The sequence below is a fragment of the Pinus tabuliformis genome, chromosome 5_2, assembly GCF_031772625.1.
Source record: "Pinus tabuliformis cultivar Carrire ecotype Pingquan chromosome 5_2, CPIR1, whole genome shotgun sequence".
NCBI lineage: Eukaryota > Viridiplantae > Streptophyta > Pinopsida > Pinales > Pinaceae > Pinus > Pinus tabuliformis.
Window position 1 is genome coordinate 115,734,072 of NC_142306.1, and position 20,521 is coordinate 115,754,592.

General features: G+C 37.7%; 1 pseudogene; it reads left to right on the forward strand.

Annotated features, from left to right (window-relative positions):
• Positions 1 to 2,391: 2,391 nt before the first annotated feature.
• On the forward strand, positions 2,392 to 19,458 carry LOC149157765 (ubiquitin C-terminal hydrolase 12 pseudogene; annotated as a pseudogene).
• The last annotated feature ends 1,063 nt before the right edge of the window (positions 19,459 to 20,521 follow it).

A 20,521-nucleotide genomic window follows, 5' to 3' on the forward strand; every position in this document is an offset into this window, starting at 1 on the left:
GTTATTCAACTATGCACGGTAATCTCCTCTGTAATTTCATCTTGTTCATAGATTTTTACAGTCATGCCTCCAAAGACTAAGACTCAAGATAAAGCTATTAATCCTTTAATTCCCCTTATGTAGATTTAGATCATATACCTTTAGCTAATAGGGATTACAGGATAAATGAAGCCCAATGTGATTATGATTTTCTTGAGTTATATTGCTAGCTGGAAGATAAACACACAGACAAAACCGATGAAATTGGGCTTTGGGAGTCCAACCTCCCCCATTATATTTTCCCCTTGACATTCCAAGCCCCAAAATTTACCAAAAGATGTCAAGCATGCTATGTCCCTACCCAAAGAGCCATCATTGCCCCTACAAGTGACATTCTTTTCACAATTACAACCCAATCCATTGATTAAATGATGTTGGCCCCCACTGTGGAAAATGCTACTCCTTTCTCTCTAGAAGCCCTCACCCAACCTTATCAAAAGATAGATTTCACCACCAGAGCCAGAATTTTTGAGATTTTCTTCCAGAGAATGCCCAATTACCCAAAACGAATCCTCCATATCCTTCTTCCATCTTCCCTGATCAGGCCAAGAAAATTATGTCCATGATCTCCTACATTTTAGGCTATTATTCTGATCAGTGGGTAGATGGGCCCATTTTAGGATTCCTCTCCATATTTTCCACAGACAGCAAGCCATCCTTGGTGTTTAATTTCATTCAATTTTTGGTTGATAGTATTCATGAGAAGTTCATAAAGTTTCCTACAGAACAGGTGTTCAATTACACCTCTATTTTGATTTATATGTTCCTCTATTATCAGGAAGACAAATTCAATTTTTCATTGAAGAAACTTGATGATGCAAAAAATTAGCAGCCAATAATCTTTTGGACCTCATTGGTCATGAGAGAACAATAGGAATACACCTATAAGCAGTTCATTGAAGATTTTGTTCATCCAGCCATGAAAATTTTGAACAGTGCAGTACATCCCAGGATCAGTGAGGAAATGAAGATAAATTTTCACTTGACAGATCAAGCAAAGAGTGGGGTTTGGTATTTATACCAAAATTACACAGAAATCAGGGTGTATGGATGTGAATTGGCACCCTATAAACTCCCCAAATACCTCCCAATGAGGATTTTTTCCCTAGAATACATCAAACAAATGTTGAATTCGGATGACATCCACTTTGTAGTGGCCAAAAAGAAGTCATAATTTAGAATAAAGACATAGGCGGGCCCGTTTGTGTGCAACACAAGGACAGTAGGTGAAGAGGCAGATAGAATTCTTAAAGAAATGAAGTTCAGTTTGAGCTTTACATGGTCTTATGACCCCTATGGCATCATTTCAAAGCTCAGAGTAGAGAACAAAAATACTCCTTACATTCATACTTCAAGGCCAGAAATAGAGCAGTATTCCAATCAGCTGGATTACAGGAAGTTGAAGAATAGCTTATTTCTACTTCTATTTTTCAGACTCCTATTCCTCAGCAAAAATTAAGTAAAAGACAGATGGAGGTAGGATCATCATCCACAACTGGGATTGAAGCTAAATAATTCAGGATCAGCTATAGGAAGAGAGAAAAGTTAACTCCTAGAGTATAATTGGATAAAGAAATTGAAGAGCGGGTTGTCATCATCATCACAGATTCACCACCTAAAACTAGCAAGTTCACATCTCCTACTGGACCTTCATCTTCACAAGGTCACAAGGAAACTGAGCTAGAATCACAAAATGTCCAAACAGAAAAAGAGAAGACAATTTTTGACAGGTACAGGGAGATAAAGCTCAGAAATGAGATTTTGAAGAATAACACCTATAACCAATTCTCGAAGCAAACCTCCAGCTCACAGAGTAGGTTACTATCAGACTTTGACACAGAGCATGGAAAAATGCAGATGGCCTTTCCTGAGGCCCAGATTCCATAGCTAAAATCAGTAGCAGACTACAAGAGCACCACTTTTGAATTTAGCACAAAGGAGATACATCCTATTGATCAAATGGAGATGCACAAGAAAACTGGTGAAATGATATCCTCCACTTTGACTAACACTGCTATGTCACTTTCTAAATTGTAGGTTTCTTTTGCAAATGTCCAGTCACAGTTGAAAATGGAGAAAGTGTCCTCCTTGGCAAAGGATAACAAGATCAAGTATTTGGAAGACTTAGTGATTAAAATAGGATATGATCCCAAAGATGTCAATGCTACTGAGTAGATTATTAAAAAGAAGAACCTAGACATTGCAGCATTGAGAAAGCAGCTGAAGTTGACAACCACAAAGGATCCAATGACCAAGTATATTGAATAAGGTGAAGCACAGAAAGCAGATATGATGAAATTGATCATAGAACAGAATATATGGATTACGCAGATGGAGGAAAATATGGAATAAATGATAAAGGAGAAGGAAGACATTCTGAAGATGGCCATTGTCCCCTTGGATGCCATACCTATTTCTCAACTTCCATCAATAGGGGCAACCATTGCAGCCACTTCTTCCACTCAAACTATGAGTGTTGAACAAGTAACAAAGACACTGGAGAACATGTCACTCCAGTCAAAGGAGATTGAGACTTTTCAGGGCCAACTCAAAGCTCTAGAAGTGCAAAATGCCAAAGCAGAAGCAACTCAGGTTACTGAAATGCAGAAATCCCAAAGGCTATTGGAGAAGTTGCAAAAGGTAGAGAGAGACACTTCAATTGGTCAGACCTTGGCCCAAGCCAAGGAAACCATCTGGATGAACATACTAGACTCTATGAATGAGATTTGGCCTTTTATCCAAATCATATTTGAGCAGAAAGAGCTGATAGAAAAGGCTATAGAAACTATTGTGTAGGGAAGAGAAAAGTTGGGAGAGATGCCCATAGAAGCCTCTAACATAATCAAGTTCTTAAACTCCAAGTCCAAGTATGAGCTTGAAGAGGTAGGGATCAATGATAGAACTACCACCATTCTGGAAGTCAAGAAAGTCTTGACAAAGAGAAATCTCATTGATCAGTTGGAAGAAAGGTGTGAAACCTTGGAGTTACAAGTAAACAGGTTCATAAATAGAATTGAAGCTTTGATCTAGAAAGAGTTGCCAAGCATTTATGTGATAAATGAAAAATTGATCACTCAGGAAGATTATGTCCTGAAGATGAAAGAAATGGCTAGAAGCATCATTAAGGTCAGTGGGATTAAGGGCATTATGACAGCAAAGGCCTTTCTAGAAACCATGTCAAATGATTTCTATGTACATAATGAAGTAAAACACATTTTCATTGTGAAGCCAACCTTCGGCAAATACACAGAGGTAGATGAAATCTACCGCAGGGTAACAAAATTGACAATACCAGATGAAAGCAGATGGGAAGAATTGGTTGATTTAATGGATTGGAGAATAATTCAACGACAGTAAAACAATTTCCAACGCAGCATCCAGCACGATGGGTAGTTCCGCATCACAACATTGTTTCGATTTGACTCAGCAACCAAAACCATCAAAACAAGGCCACCTTTCCTTTCACTTGCCTACGTGGCCTATTTGTCTGCCAGAATTATATCATCTTGTTTGTAATTAGGCTAATAATACATTGTCGATTTGACATCGATTTTGTAAAGGATTTTTTGTAATTTTTATTATAAAAACTTTATTGTTTGAAGTATTAAGGGTTGATTTCTGAATGTAATTTCCTTCTGCGTATTGTAATTTTCAAAGTACTAGAGAATCAATAATACAAGGACCTTTCACAGGAATCGTGTGGTGTACTAAATGGTGATGTGTCTCTTATGTCTAATTGTTTAAACATTGTTTTCCCTTTCTCTGTTATTCTAAATTTCTGAATCGATCAACAGAAACTGTGATAAATAGGATTTGTTATTAAGAGCACCATATTTTGGTTGTTGATAATTTTAATGTTTTCCACTAAATTCAGAACAAGGAATTCTTAATTTCTCCTTGGTTTCAACTAAACCTTATATTTCTGTTGTTCCACAATTCATTTAATTTCTGAAAAGATCTAGTTAGTGCAACCTAACTTTCCCCGTGAGAACTCCTCTAAAAATTGATGCAAAACTCCATTTTATTTTGTAGACTCCATAGCCCAATGGAATTATAAAACTCAAATCAACCAAACCTTTCAAACAAAACAATCAATACATTCATAAATAGCCTAAAATTGACATAAAAACAAAGCCAATTTGAACAGAGAGATCTCTGTCTGAAGCTGGCAAGGCTAGATCCCGGCTTCCAAAGTGGTTTTGATGTTGTCCTATGTGTTTACTCCCTCAACCTCAAAAATACTGAATGACAACACCTTGGATCTTAGATTTACAGATGATTCTTTGCATTCGAATGGCTGCACCCATGCCGTGAATTTTCTCATAGTCCTTTCTATCCGGATGGTTGTGTCCATACCATGGATTCCTATATTAATGTGTCCTTGATTTGTAGGTCCCCTAGCAGTTTTTGTTCTCGTCCTTGCGAAGCTCGTAAAGCATTTCAGCCATCACTCAATGTTCTGCCTTCATGCTTTAGAGGGGCATCCGTTACACAGTATTTTGTCACACCTCCTGCACTTCCTTGTGACATACCCCGAAGTTCCCAAAACATGACCATCATGTAGTGTACTCATCCAAATATGTAGCTCAGATCCTCCCTAAAACACTACTTGAAAAACGCCTTAGAGCTTCCCGTGAAGAAAGGGCTCTAAAACCCTAATTTTAGCATCATCGCTCCCCTGACACTAAAAATCGTGATGGTCACTAGTTGCACTATACTAGCCCTACAATGCCAGCGAGTTTTTGGCTTTGATACTTGCGATGATCCCTAAAAGGAAACTTTCCAAAAGAGGACAAGAAGCTTCGTGATCTAGAGGCTTCCAGAATGACAAGCTAGAGGTTGTTCAACATGGATGAGATCAGGTTCTCTCAAATTTTCCCTTTGGTCTTATCCCTATGAACTACCTCCTTGAGATTAGGGCCTTATCCTATCTTTGGATAGATCCTAACTCCCTTTCCTTGCCTATATATTCATCCTCTCCCATTCCTAAATGGTTGGTATTTGGCTATTTTCACCCTTATGCTAAGATTGTGCCTGCATGCTACTCATTTGGCTTGGAGGAGTGCTTGGAGAGCTTGAGCTTGGACTTTCACATTCACTCAAGGAGAAAATAATGACATCAAGGCTTGGTTGTATGCTTCCTCCTTTATTCTATTAATATATACAACTACTTGTTCATTTTCCATAAATTTGTATGTTAATTCATCATTTATCTTAATGCTCCTTGATCTGTTAAGTAGGTTACTTTGGATTATGCTATTTGTACTTGTATGCTTTGTTGTGTCTTGATCTCTTGTGCATGCTTTTAAATGATGTGAGCAGTGGGACCAAGCCCATGGCGCAAGCGACTTGAGGTCTTCAACAAAGGAGGACATTATAGCATTAGAACGAGGTAGGCCATCTTCCTCTTCTCCTATTTCGATTGTAACTTAGGAAAGTGTCTAGTAGATTGTCACATAGGTTGTTAATCCCACTCATTGGGCTAGAGGGATCGTTTATGTCTGCAGGGAGGATTGCCTAGACAACAGTGGGTCTACAAGAACAAGTATAAATTTGATGGATCACTTGATAAGCACAAATCCAAGCTTATGGAAAAATGTTTTGCACAGAAGGAAGGGGTCGATTATGAGAAGACCTTTTCCCCCACAGAAAAATGGGCTACCATCCGGACACTCTTTGCCTTGGCAGCACAGAATGGTTGGAAAGTCCATCAAATGGATGTAAAAATTGCTTTCTTGAATGGATATCTGAAAGAGAATGTTTTTATGTCCCAACCAGGAGGATTTGTTCTGAAGGGTTAGGAACATAAAGTATGCAAGCTTGTAAAATCCTTGTATGGCCTCAACCAAGATTCGCGAGCCTGGTACGAAAAGTTAACTGAGCATCTTCTGAAACTCAACTTCAAACATTATGATCTTGATGTTGCAACTTTGTTTGTCAAGAAAGTTGGTAAAACAATTGTATATCTTGTGGTGTATGTAGATGATATTTTGATGACTATGAACAATGAGAGTTATATTTCATCCATAAAGAAGGAATTGAGGAAAGGTTTTGAAACGATGAACTTGTGCTATGTTCACTACTATCTTGGAATTGAAGTAACTCAACATCTGAAGTTTATATTCCTCTCTCAGAAGAAGTACATTGGAGATTTGTTGAATAGGTTTGGCATGACTGAGTGCAATCCTTTAACCACACCAATGGAACATAATTTAAAGCTCACATCCACTGAAGGAAAATAATTTGATTATGCAACAAATTATAGACAGCTCATGGGAAGTCTCAACTATCTAACTACTACTAGACCACACATTTCATTTTATGTTGGAACCCTCACCATATTTATGCAAAAGCCTTGTGAGGGACATTAGTCTGCTGCAAAAAGAGTTCTAAAGTACTTGAAAGGAACTCAAGACTTTAGACTTAAGTATACACAGGTGGGTGACTTCAGCTTGATTGGATACTCTGATTCAGAGTTTGATGGAGATAAAGAAATTGGGGTATCTACTTCAGGTTATGTTATGAGTCTTGGATCAGGAGTTGTCTCCTGGAGGTCACGTAAACAAGAAGTTCCAGTGGATTCCACAACTGAGGCAAAATATGTGGCAGCAGCTAAAGCAACAAAGGAAATTGTGTGGCTCTTGAAAATTCTGGAAGATTTGTAGGAAAAACAAGTGCATTCAACTCCTCTCATGATTGACAACACTTCTGCAATAAAGTTGGTGAAGAACCCAAAGTTCCATGATCACATGAAGCACATCAATACAAAATAACATATGATTCGACTCATGTTAAGGCCAAGACAATCCACCTACACCATTGTTCCACAAATGGAAGGTTGCAGACATCCTCACCAAAGCGCTTGGAAGAGAAAAGTTTGAAAGATTCAGCATGATGCTTGGACTCACCAACATCCCTTCAAATTAAGGGGGGGAATGTTGACACCTAATCTTTTGGATTAGGTAAATTCATGTAAATATTGTTAATAAAAAATAAGGAGAATTAGAAGACGAAGAGGCACTGGGAGATGAAACCCAAGAGTCACTCCCTCCATGTATATATCTATGATCAATCTTAATGCAAGGACACAATTCCATTTGAGAAGTTACCTCCTAGTCTAAAAAATGGTAATGGGGTGTAGGCTATATGGTGATCATCAATGTCCATCATGTCTTGTTACATTCTAGCACCTTTGTTGGCTAGTGCATTTGCTTCTTTATTCAAAATTCGAAGTATATGAGAGAATTTGACCTCCTCAAATAATATCAATTGCATATAGATTCTTGACAATATGTTGTGGACAACATTGCTTTGAGATTCCTTAATTCTCTAGACCTTTTTAATTACCAACATTGAGTATCCAAATACCAATAATCGATGAATTCTTTGCTTACACTGATTTTGAGTCCTTTCTAGAGAGCTATATATTTTGTTTGGTTGTTTTTCATAGTGCCCAGGCCCTAGGAAAATTGTATCTCTCTTTTTCATTGGGGCGAAGGATTACTCCTCCCGCTCCTACCAACCTAGAGTTTATGGTTGGCATTTTAAACATAAGATTCATCAAAATGTATGGATCCTAGAAATTTTCCTTGGTAAAATTTTAACACGTAGATTTTGAAAACATCACAAACCAAGAATGTTGAATGTTTATTAAATAGGGTTTCATATGGTAGTTTACAAAGAAACTTCTACATCTTTGGTAGTTTTGTTAAAATTGCCAAAAAGATTGCCTCAAAATTAGCTAATTCAATGCACATGTACAAATAATTAATGCAAAACACCTTATATATTACAATCACAAAGCCATAATTCATTGTAGTTGAATGCACAAGTTCCTTAGAATAACATCTTATATGATATTGAAAAGTCACATCTTATATATAGAGGTAAAAAGTTCCAATTGTCAAGGTGCACAAGTTCAAAATAGGCAAGTTCAACTATAGAATGAATGTCCATTGCAGATGATGTTTCCACTATTGATACAGGTGAAGTTATTCAGTTGAGGTAAAATCCAACTTCTAATAGCATTCTTGTCTTGTGAACAAATTAAAAAACAATATTAATTACTTTTGACACTATGGAGTGAGGATGTTGTTGATTTCCAAGTGTTTTAAAGTCAACAAAAATTCAATGTTTCATAAGTGAATCCAATCTGTGGCAACTCATTGAAATTATATTCAAAATCAAATGGATAACAAAGATAGAGACATAAAATTAAGTCACTTTGAAATAAACCATAGATGTTCCTCATGTAGAGGTACATTGACACTATTATACAACTACAACATGGAAAGGAAAATATAGAGATATAATATTATGTATTTCAATTCTAAACTTCGAACATATTTAACAACCTCTCAAACCACATTTATGTGTAAAATTACAAAATATATTTCTTGCAATTCCATTTCACTTACAATATGTAAATTTAAAATAAGTTTGAAATCAATTACAATGACTATTAAGGGAGATAGCACTTATACAAACTATGTATCATACTTAGTGAAATTTGAATAATGTGGAATGATATAATAAAGCTTAATTGTTGAATTAAATCCAAGTATTTTATAATTCATTGGTTGGGTTTCTCTAGCTTACCTCTTTAATACACAAATATATCCTATGCCTATACATGTTTTGAACATATGCATAAACAATTGTTGATGCGAGTAGCATTGGAAGGTCTTCTACATCGGCTTGGTGTATTAGCATGTGGAAAACATTATTTTCCTCTTCTAGAATTTATGTATTCTTTCCTAAGTCTAACTTAGGAAAAGTACAATAATTAAAATTAATTAAGTATTGTTGACTATTGAGTTATTTTGTAAGAACAAATAATTTAATTATTTAAGTGACTTAGAAATAATCTCAACCATTTATCTCCAAGATTGTTCTAAAGGAGATTAGGGTTATGGATTGGACTCAATGAAAATTATAAATGGAGCCTAGCATGGAGGTGAAGACACAAGACGAAGAGCACAATTGTGTGAGTAAGTGATCATTTAGAGAGAGTGAGCTTCTCTGTAGTGCGAGTGGCTCAGTGACCAGTGTGCAAAGAAGGAGAGGTGCGAGTGGGTTCGTGTGAATCCAAGGAGGTTGAGTAGGAGGATATTGTAAGGCCCAGTTTCCAGAGGGAGACCGTGTTTGTCTGGAGGAGGCCGAGTTGTTGGCGCATTGGGATTTCTCGAGTGTGCATTAGTGGTAGGGCGTAGATTGAAGAGTGCAGATTCGATTGCTAGAGGCCAAGCTCTTCAAAGTGATTTCATTTCGACGCAAATTTCCTTGAGTCTGATTTACCTGGGTTGAATTCATTTAGAGGGAGCCTAGTTGCAGGTTCAATATTGTATTTCCCCTTGTATCTTTTTGGGTCAAAAAAACCATTTTTCTAGATAATAAAATGACATAGAATTGTTTGTGGGTTAATTAATTTTGTAATATGTGATTGATCTCTTTGGTTTATTTCCGCTACATATATTTTCTAGAAGTTAAAAATACTATTGATTTTATTTTCCGGTGATTTAGTGATTATGTGAGAAAATAAATAAATTTCTGAGGATAAATTAAATTTTCATAAGAAAATAAATTCGTCTGGTATTAGAAATTTAACATGGTATCAGAGCGGTCTAGAAGAATATAAAAGAGAGATCTGAGATCACTAGGGTTTGCATCAACAAGACAATTTCTTAAATTTTTGCAAATGGGTTTTGTGGTCGTGGTCAATTTGTGGAGATGGCATCATTGAGTAGTTTGAGATATGAAGAGAGGTTGGACGGGGTATCAAATTTTAGCCCCTTTAAAGAGTGAATAACCATGATTCTAAAGAAGAATGATCTTTGGGATTTAGTGAGAATAGATGTACAAGTTCCTTCAGATTTAATACTTGTAGCAGAACATAGAACCAAAGATATGAAAGCAAGGTGCATAATTCTACATGGTGTGAGGGATCATATAATTCCCCACATATCAGGGAAGGACACTGGAAGACAAATGTAGTTGGCTCTCAATTGTATTTATTAGAGTACAAACGAGAATAGAAAAATGGTGTTGAAAGAGAAGTTGAACTATATTAAAATGAACAAGTTTGAGACTATGACTTCCTATCTCACAAGAAGCCAGCAAGGTCGTGATGAGCTTGCAGTTGTTGGGAAAATTGTGAGCAATTCATAGCTTGTCATAGTTACTCTGAAGGGGTGTGTGAAGAAGTGGCTCACTTTTGTGGATGGGGTTCTTGCTCATCAACGGCTTCCTGATTGGAGTTGGTTATGGGATGACTTCGCCCATAAGGAGATCTAGGAAAATTCCTTGATCAGAAGACAACGAAAGGGAGGAGAGGAGAATGATGAAGTTGTTCTTGCTACACAAGCAAAAAAAGACAAAGAAAAGGCCAAGTAGAACCAGGGTGGAGGAGGATATTCACAAGGCAAGAAGGAAAAGGATATGAGAAAAGTTAAATGATATGCTTGTCACAAGTTCGGGCATTTTTCCAGTCAATGTCCAAGCAAAAAGAAGGGAACTGGTACAATGGCTACAATAGTTATTGGGCATATGGAGGAGATGGTCGAGAAGTTTGACAAAAACTTCGCCTTAATATCTTGCCTTTTTGGAATAGAGACGAGAGGTGTTTGGTTCGTGGACAACAGAGCATCTTGTCATATGATGGGATCGTGGGACTTCTTCACCAGTATGACCAGGGGACCCAAAGATGTAAATGTGGAGCCAGGTGGCAAGGCCAAGTATGTAGTTGAGGGCATTGGGGATATCAATTTCCAAATGGAATTAGGTTGTATCATGGAGGTGAACTAGGTGTTATATGTATTGGGGTTGGAGAAGAATCTCCTTTCTGTTTCAGCCATGGAAGACAAAGCACTGCAGGTCAGCGTTACGAGAGGTGAAGTGGTTGTTGGGCCGAAGGGAAACAATGTCAGTAACAAGCGGGTGATTGGTAGGAAGGAGAAACACCTCTATATGTTGAGAGGACAGTCAATAAAGGCTCTCATTCACAAGAGTGAAATCTAAAGTGAGATCTAGCATAAGAGGATGGGCCACCTACACCACAGAGCTCTTCTTAGGGCGCAGAAGATGGTTTTTGGTTTTCCAAAGATCCAGGTGGAGCAAGATGGAGTGTGCAAAGGGTGTGCACTTGAAAATCAAGTCAAGGTTGCATATCCTCACAGTGATACCAAGTCAAAGGACATGTTAAACTTGGTGAATTCTAATATATGTGGTCCTATGTATGTGACATTGATCATAGGGTCCTTATATTTTGCGACGTTGATAGATGATTATTCCAGCAAGACTTGGACCTAGTTCCTAAAGACCAAGGATGAGGTTTTCGATTAGTTTCAGGAATTTAAGTCTCTTGTGGAGAACCAGGTCGAGAGGAGGATTAAGGTGATGAGATTAGATAATGGGGGCGAGTATACCTCCAACAAGTTCCAAGGTTTTTGCAGGAGGCAAGAATTAAGATGGAGCTCACAATGCCTTGCAATCCTCAGCGGAATGAGGTTGCCGAGAAGAAAAATAGGACCATCATGGAGGCAATGAAGGAAATGATCTATGATCAATAGTTGCCTATGTTTTTGTGGGAAGAAGCTTGCAATGTAGTTGTGTACGTGTAGAATACGAGTCTAAATAGGGTGTTGAAGGACGTGACTCCTAAGGAGTTGTTTACAGGAGTGAAACTGGATGTGAGTCATTTGCACATATTCAGTAGACCAGTTTATGTCCATGTTCCTATAGAGAAAAGGACTAAGTTGGAGCCCTTATCTGAGAGGGGCGTGTTTCTTGGTTACAGTGAGGTCTTGAAGGCCACTAGTCTACATTCCAAGACAAAGAAAGGTGATCTTGAATCTGGATGTAAAATTTGATGAGGACAAGACACTCGGGAGATCTCATGAGAGGGAGTCAATAGTGGTAGATGAGTGAGGACGAGGGGCTCCTAAGGTTGAGCAGGGACTAGCAGCACCAACAAGGCCACAGCCAACAAATTCGAAGGATGAGTTGGATATTCCTTTGAGTTCTACCAAGAGAAGGCTAATATGGGACAAGCAGACATTGAGGGATGTTGAGAAGCATGTGCAAGCTCCTAGCAACACTTCGAGGCAGAGAAAATCACCGACTAGATATTCTAGTTAATGGCAACTATCAAGTAGCATCTACCATTCTGAGCCATCCACTTTTGAGGTGACTATAGGTGAGCAGATCTGGAGGGATTCCATGATATAGGAGTATAGCTCCATCATGAGTAATGATGTTTGGGACATAGTGCCAAGACCGAAAGGGAAGTTTGTGGTCACTTCTCAATGGATCTACAAGATCAAACATGCAACAAATGGAAGTATCGAGAAGTATAAGGTGAGGTTCATGGAAAGATGGTTCTACCAAAAAGAGGGAGTGGACTAAGGAGAAATTTGCACCTATCGCTAGATATGCATCTATTTGAGTCGTTATGTCCATTGCTTTAGAGATGGAGTGGAAGATACAACAAATAGATTTGAAGATTGCTTTCCTTAACGGAGTGATTAAGGAGGAGGTGTATATTGAGTAGCCTCATGTTTTTTAGGCTTATGGGAAAGATTCTCATGTATGCAAGTTGAAGAAGGCCCTTTTATGGGTTGAAGCATGTTTTGCGTGCATGGTATGCCAGGGTCGATGGATATCTTCTTGGTTTGGGCTTCACCAAGAGTGAGGTGGATCCTAACTTGTACTTTGTGCTCATTAAAGGTGAATTTCTCATCTTGGTACAATATGTGGATGATCTCTTCTTGACGGGATTGAAGAAGCTCATAGGGATGTGCAAGGAGGATCTTGCTTTAAAATTCAACATGAAGGACATCAGCTAGATGCGCTAATTTTTGGGATTAGAGGTGTGGCAGCAACCACGAGAGATTTTCCTTGGGAAAGGAAAGTATGCAGTGGATATCTTGAGGAGATTCGGGATGGAGTATTATAGGCCTATGTCTACACCTATGATCACTAACTTGAAGAAGTTGAGCACTTTCAAGGGTGAATTAGGGGTTTCCACATTTTATATGCAATTGATAGGTTCTTTGATGTATCTAGTCAACACTAGGTCATATATATGTGTTGTCGTGAACACGCTTAGCTAGTTCATGGTGGAGTCGATATAGGTTCATTGAATGGCAATGAAGCATGCGTTAAGATATCTGCATGGGACAATAGAATTTGGACTAAGGTATGTCAAAGCTAGAGGAGTGGAGATGCAGAGGTATATAGATTCTGATTAGGCGCGGAGAGTGGTGGACAGAAAATCCACATCTAGATGCTTCAGTCTGGTATTATCCATGATATCGTGGCTCAACAACAAGCAGCAGTCAGTGGCACTCTGATTGGCAGAGGCAGAGTATATGGCAATGAGTATGGCAAGTTGTGATGCAATGTGGATTCACAAGATTCTTGCAAAGTTTGATCTACAGATAGGGCCAACAGTGATCCACTATGATAATAAGAGTTGCACTAATCTCTCTAAGAATATTGTGTTTCACAATCGGTCCAAGCATATTGAGATCAAATATCACTTCATCAGAAATAGGGTCCAGAGGGATGTTGTGAGATTGTAGTACATTTCTGCAAAATAGGTGGTAGATTTTCTCACTAAGCCTCTAGTGAAAGGGAAGTTTGTGAAGTACTAGAATAAGTTGGGGGTGGTGGAGAATCTCTTCCTTGCTAGGAGGGAGTGTTGATGTGAATAAAATCAGAAGGTCTTCTACATCGACCTGGTGTCTTAGCATGTGGAAGACATTATTTGCCTCTTCTAGTGATTTCATTCTTCTTTCCTAAGTCTAACTTAGGAAAAGTACAATAATTAAAGTTAATTAATTATTGCAGACTATTGAGTTATTTTCTAAGGATAAATAATTTAACTATTTAAGTGACTTAGAAATAATATCAAAAAAGATATTAGGGTTAGGGATTTGGACTCAATGAAGATTGTAAAGGTAGCCTAGCATGGAGGTGAAGACACAAGACAAAGAGCACAGTTTTGTGAGTGAGTTGTCATTTAGAGAGAATTAGTTTCTATGCAGTGCAAGTGGCTCATTGACCAATGCGTAGATGAGAGGTATGAGTGTGTTTGGGTGAATCAAAGGAAGCTGAGTATGAGTAGATTGCAAGGTTGAGTTGCCAAAGGGAGATTTTTCTGGAAGAGGCCGAGTTGCCAAAGTGTTGGGATTTTTCCAGTGTGCATTAGTGGGAGGGCACAGATTTGATTGCTGGAGGTCGAGTTCTTTAGAGCAATTTCATGTGGAGGCAGATTTCCTTGGGGTTGACTTACCTAGGCCGAATTCATTCTGAGGAAGCCAAGTAATAGGTTACATATTATATTTCTCCTTGTATCTTTGCGGGTCGAAAAACCAAGATTTTTAGATAATAAAATAACATAATTTTTTGTGGGTTAATTAATTTTGCAATGTGTGATTGATATCTATGGTTTATTTTCACTGCATATACTCTCTCGAAGTTAAAACTACCAATTATTTTATTTTTTTGGTAATTTAGTAATTATTTGGGAAAATAAATAAATTGTTGGGGATAAATTAAATTGTCGTGCGAAAATAAATATGTTTGGTCTTAGAAAATTAATAACAACGTTTAAATGTAATGATCAAGTTAAACTTCAACAACCATGTAAGTTAACTATAATGCACTCTTAGAGATTTAAACTTGAGTAAAGCATGGAATAAATCAAGTGGTATGTGCATGTGAGATCTCCTATAGGTGACTCCCCAATGTGCATTACGACATTCATCTATCTCCTTGCAACTTTGTAAATGATACAGATGCATATGTTGTGCATATAGCATTTATCTCTCTACTCTCTTATATCAACATTCAAATGTATATAAAAACATTTAGTTCTCATTGTAAATTTGTAGTTTGATACATATACATCATTATGCATAAATACATTCATCTCTCATCGTAAGTCTATAGTTTGATAAATATGCATTATTGTGCATAAAGGCATTTCAGATATCCATAATATGATGTGTATGCATTCAAATTTTCCAAAAATATTAGTAGTTATATTGAATCCCAAATACATTCTCCAATTGTTTATCTCTCATATCATTGTATGCATAAATATTTTCACACAAAAATTATACAAGTGCATCAAATATCCCTAAACATGGATCCTGTAAATTGTCACTAATACATAAAAACCTACTACATTATCATATAATATAGAATTAGAAAATGTCATTTATTTTTATCATAATAGTATGTAATGTTCCCAAGGGATTAATTGGCCCAAGAGACGAAATAGCCTATCAGTGCCCATAGGCTATAGTCCTCAATAAGGGGGGAAACCCCAAAATACTCAACAATGGGCAAGTTTAGGGCAAAAATAAGGGGTTTGATGTGAACCCCACTCAATTAATTTAGGAGAAAAATCCCCTCAAGGAAATAAATAAAAGAGGGTTGGATTCATTTGGATCATCATTAGATTGAATCATTTGTCTTTGTTTTCTTTGAGGCTGATTTGTCTTTGTTTTCTTTGAGCCTGAGACTATAAGGGTTTTAAGTTTTCTTTGAGCCTAAGACTATAAGGGTTTTAAGACCCCATTTCTTTTTTGACTAGTTTGGATGGAGGTGATCCCACCCTACCTAGTCACCTTTCTTTGTTCTGGCAACAAGGAACATATCTGATGAAGCGGCGAAGTCTTTCCACCTATCTGTCTTTTGTTTACTTGTTCTAACCACAAGAAATTAAGCATTTGTAGAAGCAGTGAGACTTTGTGGAGATCCAGAGGCACATCGACCTAATTCTTGAAACCCTATGATTCTACCTAAAGCAACAAGAACGAATTTCCAAATCTTATGAGGTAGGACAAAATAATTCTGAAAGTTGAGGCATGCGACTCTATTCCAAGGTGTAGAAAAGGTAAATTTGTTGAAACAGAACAAAATGCCTGAAGTCAATTCTATGTGATTTCCTCCTTGAATTTCTTACAGAACAACTCTTCTGATGGAGGTTGAAGTACTTCTGAGGCTTGGATGAGGGTTTCTAACCCATTTCTAGCTAGTCTAAGGTCAATCGGGAGGGCTAAATTATAGTCTATTACAAATCTGACGCCAAACCAAACACTGAGGTACATATGAATGGGCTTATGGGTTCAAAAAGAGGATTAATTCCTCTGTCAAATCTAAGTCATTAAAGAGAAGGATGTGTTCCTGACGCAAAGTTCGGAGGGTATCCAGAATTGATCAAAGGAGGTTTGAAGGCACTCAAGGTCGGATTCTCTTAGGTAACCAAAGACTTCTGAGGTCAACATTCCAAGTGCTCTGGGGAAAATCATAACCTCTTTAGTGAGCTCATGAAAATTCACCCTGAAACTAATACGTGATAATTTTCTGAAGCGAGCCCTATTGACAGAAAATCACTTAAGCGGATCGAAGGTTGGGGACTAGAATCAGTCCAAGCAATTACAAAATCCTTAGACAATTCTGCGAATTTTTCTAAGAAAGGTTGCAAGGTGAAACGGGATTTGTTCTTCATCTTAGACGACCAAGTATTCACCCTGGATAGCCGAGCTTGTCTAGAACCCGTGGTCTTTTGTCATGTACTAGACTTTGTTTAAGAGACTCACAAGGAAGTGCCAATTGCGTACTTGTTTAAAAATGTACATTAGGCCAGGTCATTTGGAAGCTTAAGCATTGTTGCTCATTGGCTTAGTTATGTTGAAGTTGGAGTTTTTCCAGAATTTGTTATTGATTGGGTTACAAAACTGTGTTGCTAATTTACTATTTCATATATCGCTAAATGAAGTGGTATTAATGGGATTATACTATATTGTGCTACTGAGTGATATTTGTTTTTTATTGTTAAATGAGAAAAGAAAATTTTATGGGAAAAAACCCTAGTTACTTAAGAATAACCTAGGGCAAAAATCTCCCTACATTATTACAGTGGTATTAGAGTTGGCTCACCCTGCCAGCCTATGAGCAATTGGGTTGATGTCATGGACCCAAGGTTTTAGGTGAGACTCAATGGAGAACACAGTTTTGGGAAAAAAATTCGCAGCAACACGAGTCGGTGATGTCTCAAATTCTTGTCCCACTCAGAATCAATGCAAGAAGCATTCACCATGCTCCTATTCAACTTAATGCCCTCAGACAAACTAGTGTTGGGATCAGTTTGCATGGATCAGTGATTGCAAAAGATTGCAAGGGTCAAACGCATGTGAACCCCAACACTGATCAAGCACATAAACTGATGGATAAGGTCATACAGCACAAAGCACTCAATGATTTTTGGGCTAGTTATAGGAAAGACAAATCAAGTGACACTAATGGTGAACCTAAGACAGAAAAACAAGGTACAAGAGAAACAAAAGCAGGGTCAAAGGCATGACCAAATGATTGGACATGGTTGTATCTTCCTAAAAGGAAGGAAAAACCTCAAGAACCTATGGGCAGCTCCAAGCCCTCACCTTACAATTTTGATTTGCTATATCAGCCAAAGGGAGATACAGGAGATCAAACTCAGTGACTAAATTAAGAGAATCAACCCATGGAGGAACCCCACTTTACAAATTCATTTTGTCGATTGAGCATGTCTCCAAATTGAATGTTAAGAAGTATTACTCAGATGTTTTCATAGTAAGGGGCTATAAATGGCGTGTGTTGATATTCCCCAAAGGGAACAACATGGACCACTAGTCCATTTTACTTAGATGTGGCGGATTTCACAACATTACCTTACGGTTGGAGAAAATATGCCTTCTTCAATCCGGCTATTACCAGTTAGATTCATCACAAATTCATTGTCAAGAAAGAAACGCAACAACAATTCAATGCCCGGGAGAGCAATTGGGGACTCACATTGTTCATGCCTCTACCTGAAGCTTACGACCCCACAAAAGGATATTTGATAGATGATACTTTGATTGTGGATGTAGAAGTAAGTGCACGAAGGGTACTTGACTATTGGGCATATGATTCTAAAAAACAAACGGGTTTTGTTGGGCTAAAGAATCAAGGGGCAACATGCTACATAAATTCTTTGCTCCAAACATTATATCATATTACTTACTTCATAAAGGTTGTCTATCATATGCCCACCACTGAAAATGATATACCCTCAAAAAGCATTCCCATTGGCTTTACAAAGCTTGTTTTATTATGAAGTTCGGTGCATTAACACCAGTGTTTCAACAAAAGACTTGACAAAATCATTCGAATGGAACACATGATTATATCATGCAACATGGTGTGCAGGGGCTAAACTGAGTGCTTTGCGAGGAGTTAGAAGATAAAATGAAGGGCACAATTATTGAGGATACAATAAAGCATCTATTTGAAGGACATCATATGAACTACATTGAATGCATAAATGTTGATTATAAATCTACAAGAAAGGAATCATTCTATGATCTATGGCTTGTTAAAGGTTGTCGAGATGTCTATGCTTCATTTGACAAGTATGTTGAAGTTGAACAACTTGATGGTGATAACAAATATCATGCAGAACAGTATGGACTACAGGATGCAAGAAAAGGTGTTATTTTCTGATTTTCCTCTAATACTACAACTTCAAAACTTCAGTTGAAGTGATTTGAATATGATTTCATGGAGATACAATGGTCAAGATAAATGATCGATATGAATTTCCACTTCAACTTGACTTGGATAGAGACAATGGAAAATATCTTTCTCCAGATGCAGATAAAAGTGTGCGCAATTTATATACCTTTCATAGTATTTTGGTTCAGTGTAGGTGTGCATGGTAGTCATTATTACACTTTCATTAGGCCGCCTCTCTTAGATCGGTGGTACAAGTTTGATGATGCAAGAATCACAAAGGAAGAAGTAAAGAGAGCACTGGAAAAACAATATGGTGATGAAGAGGAACTCCCTAAATCCAAGCCTCATCGACAATTCAGGATTCAACACACCATTTAAATTTACCAAATACTATATGCTTGTGTATATAAGAGAAAGTGACTGGGATAAATATTGTTTGCAATGTTGACGGGAAATATCTAGCAAAGCACCTACAAGCAAGATTGAATAAGGAAGAAGAAGAGGAGAAGAAACAGAAGGAGAAGATAGAAGCACATATTTATACTATTATTAAAGTGAAACATGACAAGGACTTTGCGGATCAAATTGGTAAGAACACATTTCAAACTTATCGATCATGACAAGGTTTGAACGTTTCAAAAGCGAGTTCCTTTTGTCTCTTTCAAGGAAGAAGTTGGAAAGGATGTCGTGATTCCAGTGCAATTTCAACAATTTGGGCCATGAGCTAAGCGCCAAAACCATGCATATCATCCTAACATGTCCTTTACACAATCAGAGGAATCCAGATCTGTTGACTATCTGAGGAAGATTTCAAACTGGGCACATATTGCAACTTCAAACAAGGCACACACTGCAGAATTGAGATTGTTTTAAGAAGTTGAATATGGTAAGGATTTTTTATTACTCCCACCTCCTACATCGAGCAGAGGCAATTTTATTCCGTTGCTTTGTGCTAAAGTAGAGACAAACTTGCAAAATCAAATTTCTGAAAAGTTGATACCACAAACTGTAGATAGTACTGACCATCTAGAATCAGATACGATGGCCATTACGAATTCATTTGAAACTAGGAATGTGGGGAGAAAGCTTGGCAGTGACTATTTCATGATGATTTCCCCCGCCAACCTCATGGACATTAGGATGCAAAAAGAAAAAGGGTGTGTTGATATGAAAGCAGTAAGTACGGAAGGAAGCCTATTATTCTTAAAACTTAAAGTGAAAATTATGCAATGCCCAAACATGTCATTGCTTGAGGACAAGCAATGTCGGGAATGGGAGACTATAATGTTCCAAAGGGATTAACCACCCCAAGGGGCGAAGTAGCCTATCATTCCTCATAGGCTGTAGTCCAAGATAAAGGGGGAAACCCCAAAATACCTAATGTTTGGGCAAGTTTGGGTCAGATGGGGCAAAAAAAACGCAAAATTGGGGTTTGATGTAAACCTCACTCAATTAATTTAGGAGAAAAATGCCCTCAACGAAATCTATAAATACAAGAGGGTTGGGTTCATTTGGATCATCATTGGATTGGATCATTTGTCTTTGTTTTCTTTGAGCCTGGGGCTCTAAGAATTTTAAGACCCCATTTCTCCTTCAACTAGTTTCGGTGGAGGTGATCCCATCCTACCTAGTCACCTTTCTTTGTTCCGGCAACAAGAAACATCTATCTAAGGAAGCACGAAGTCTTTCCACCTAAAATTAACCATCTATAGAGACAGTGAGACTTTGTGGAAATCCTGAGGCACATTGACCTAATTCTTGATACCTTGTGAGTCTATCTAAAACAACATGAACGAATTTCCTAACCTTCTAAGGGAGGACAAAATAATTCTAAAATTGGAGTGAGGGTTTATGCAATCAAAGGTTGAGGCATGTGAGTTTGTTCCAAGGTGTAACAAAAGTAATTTGTTGTAACATAATGAAGTGCCTGAAGTAA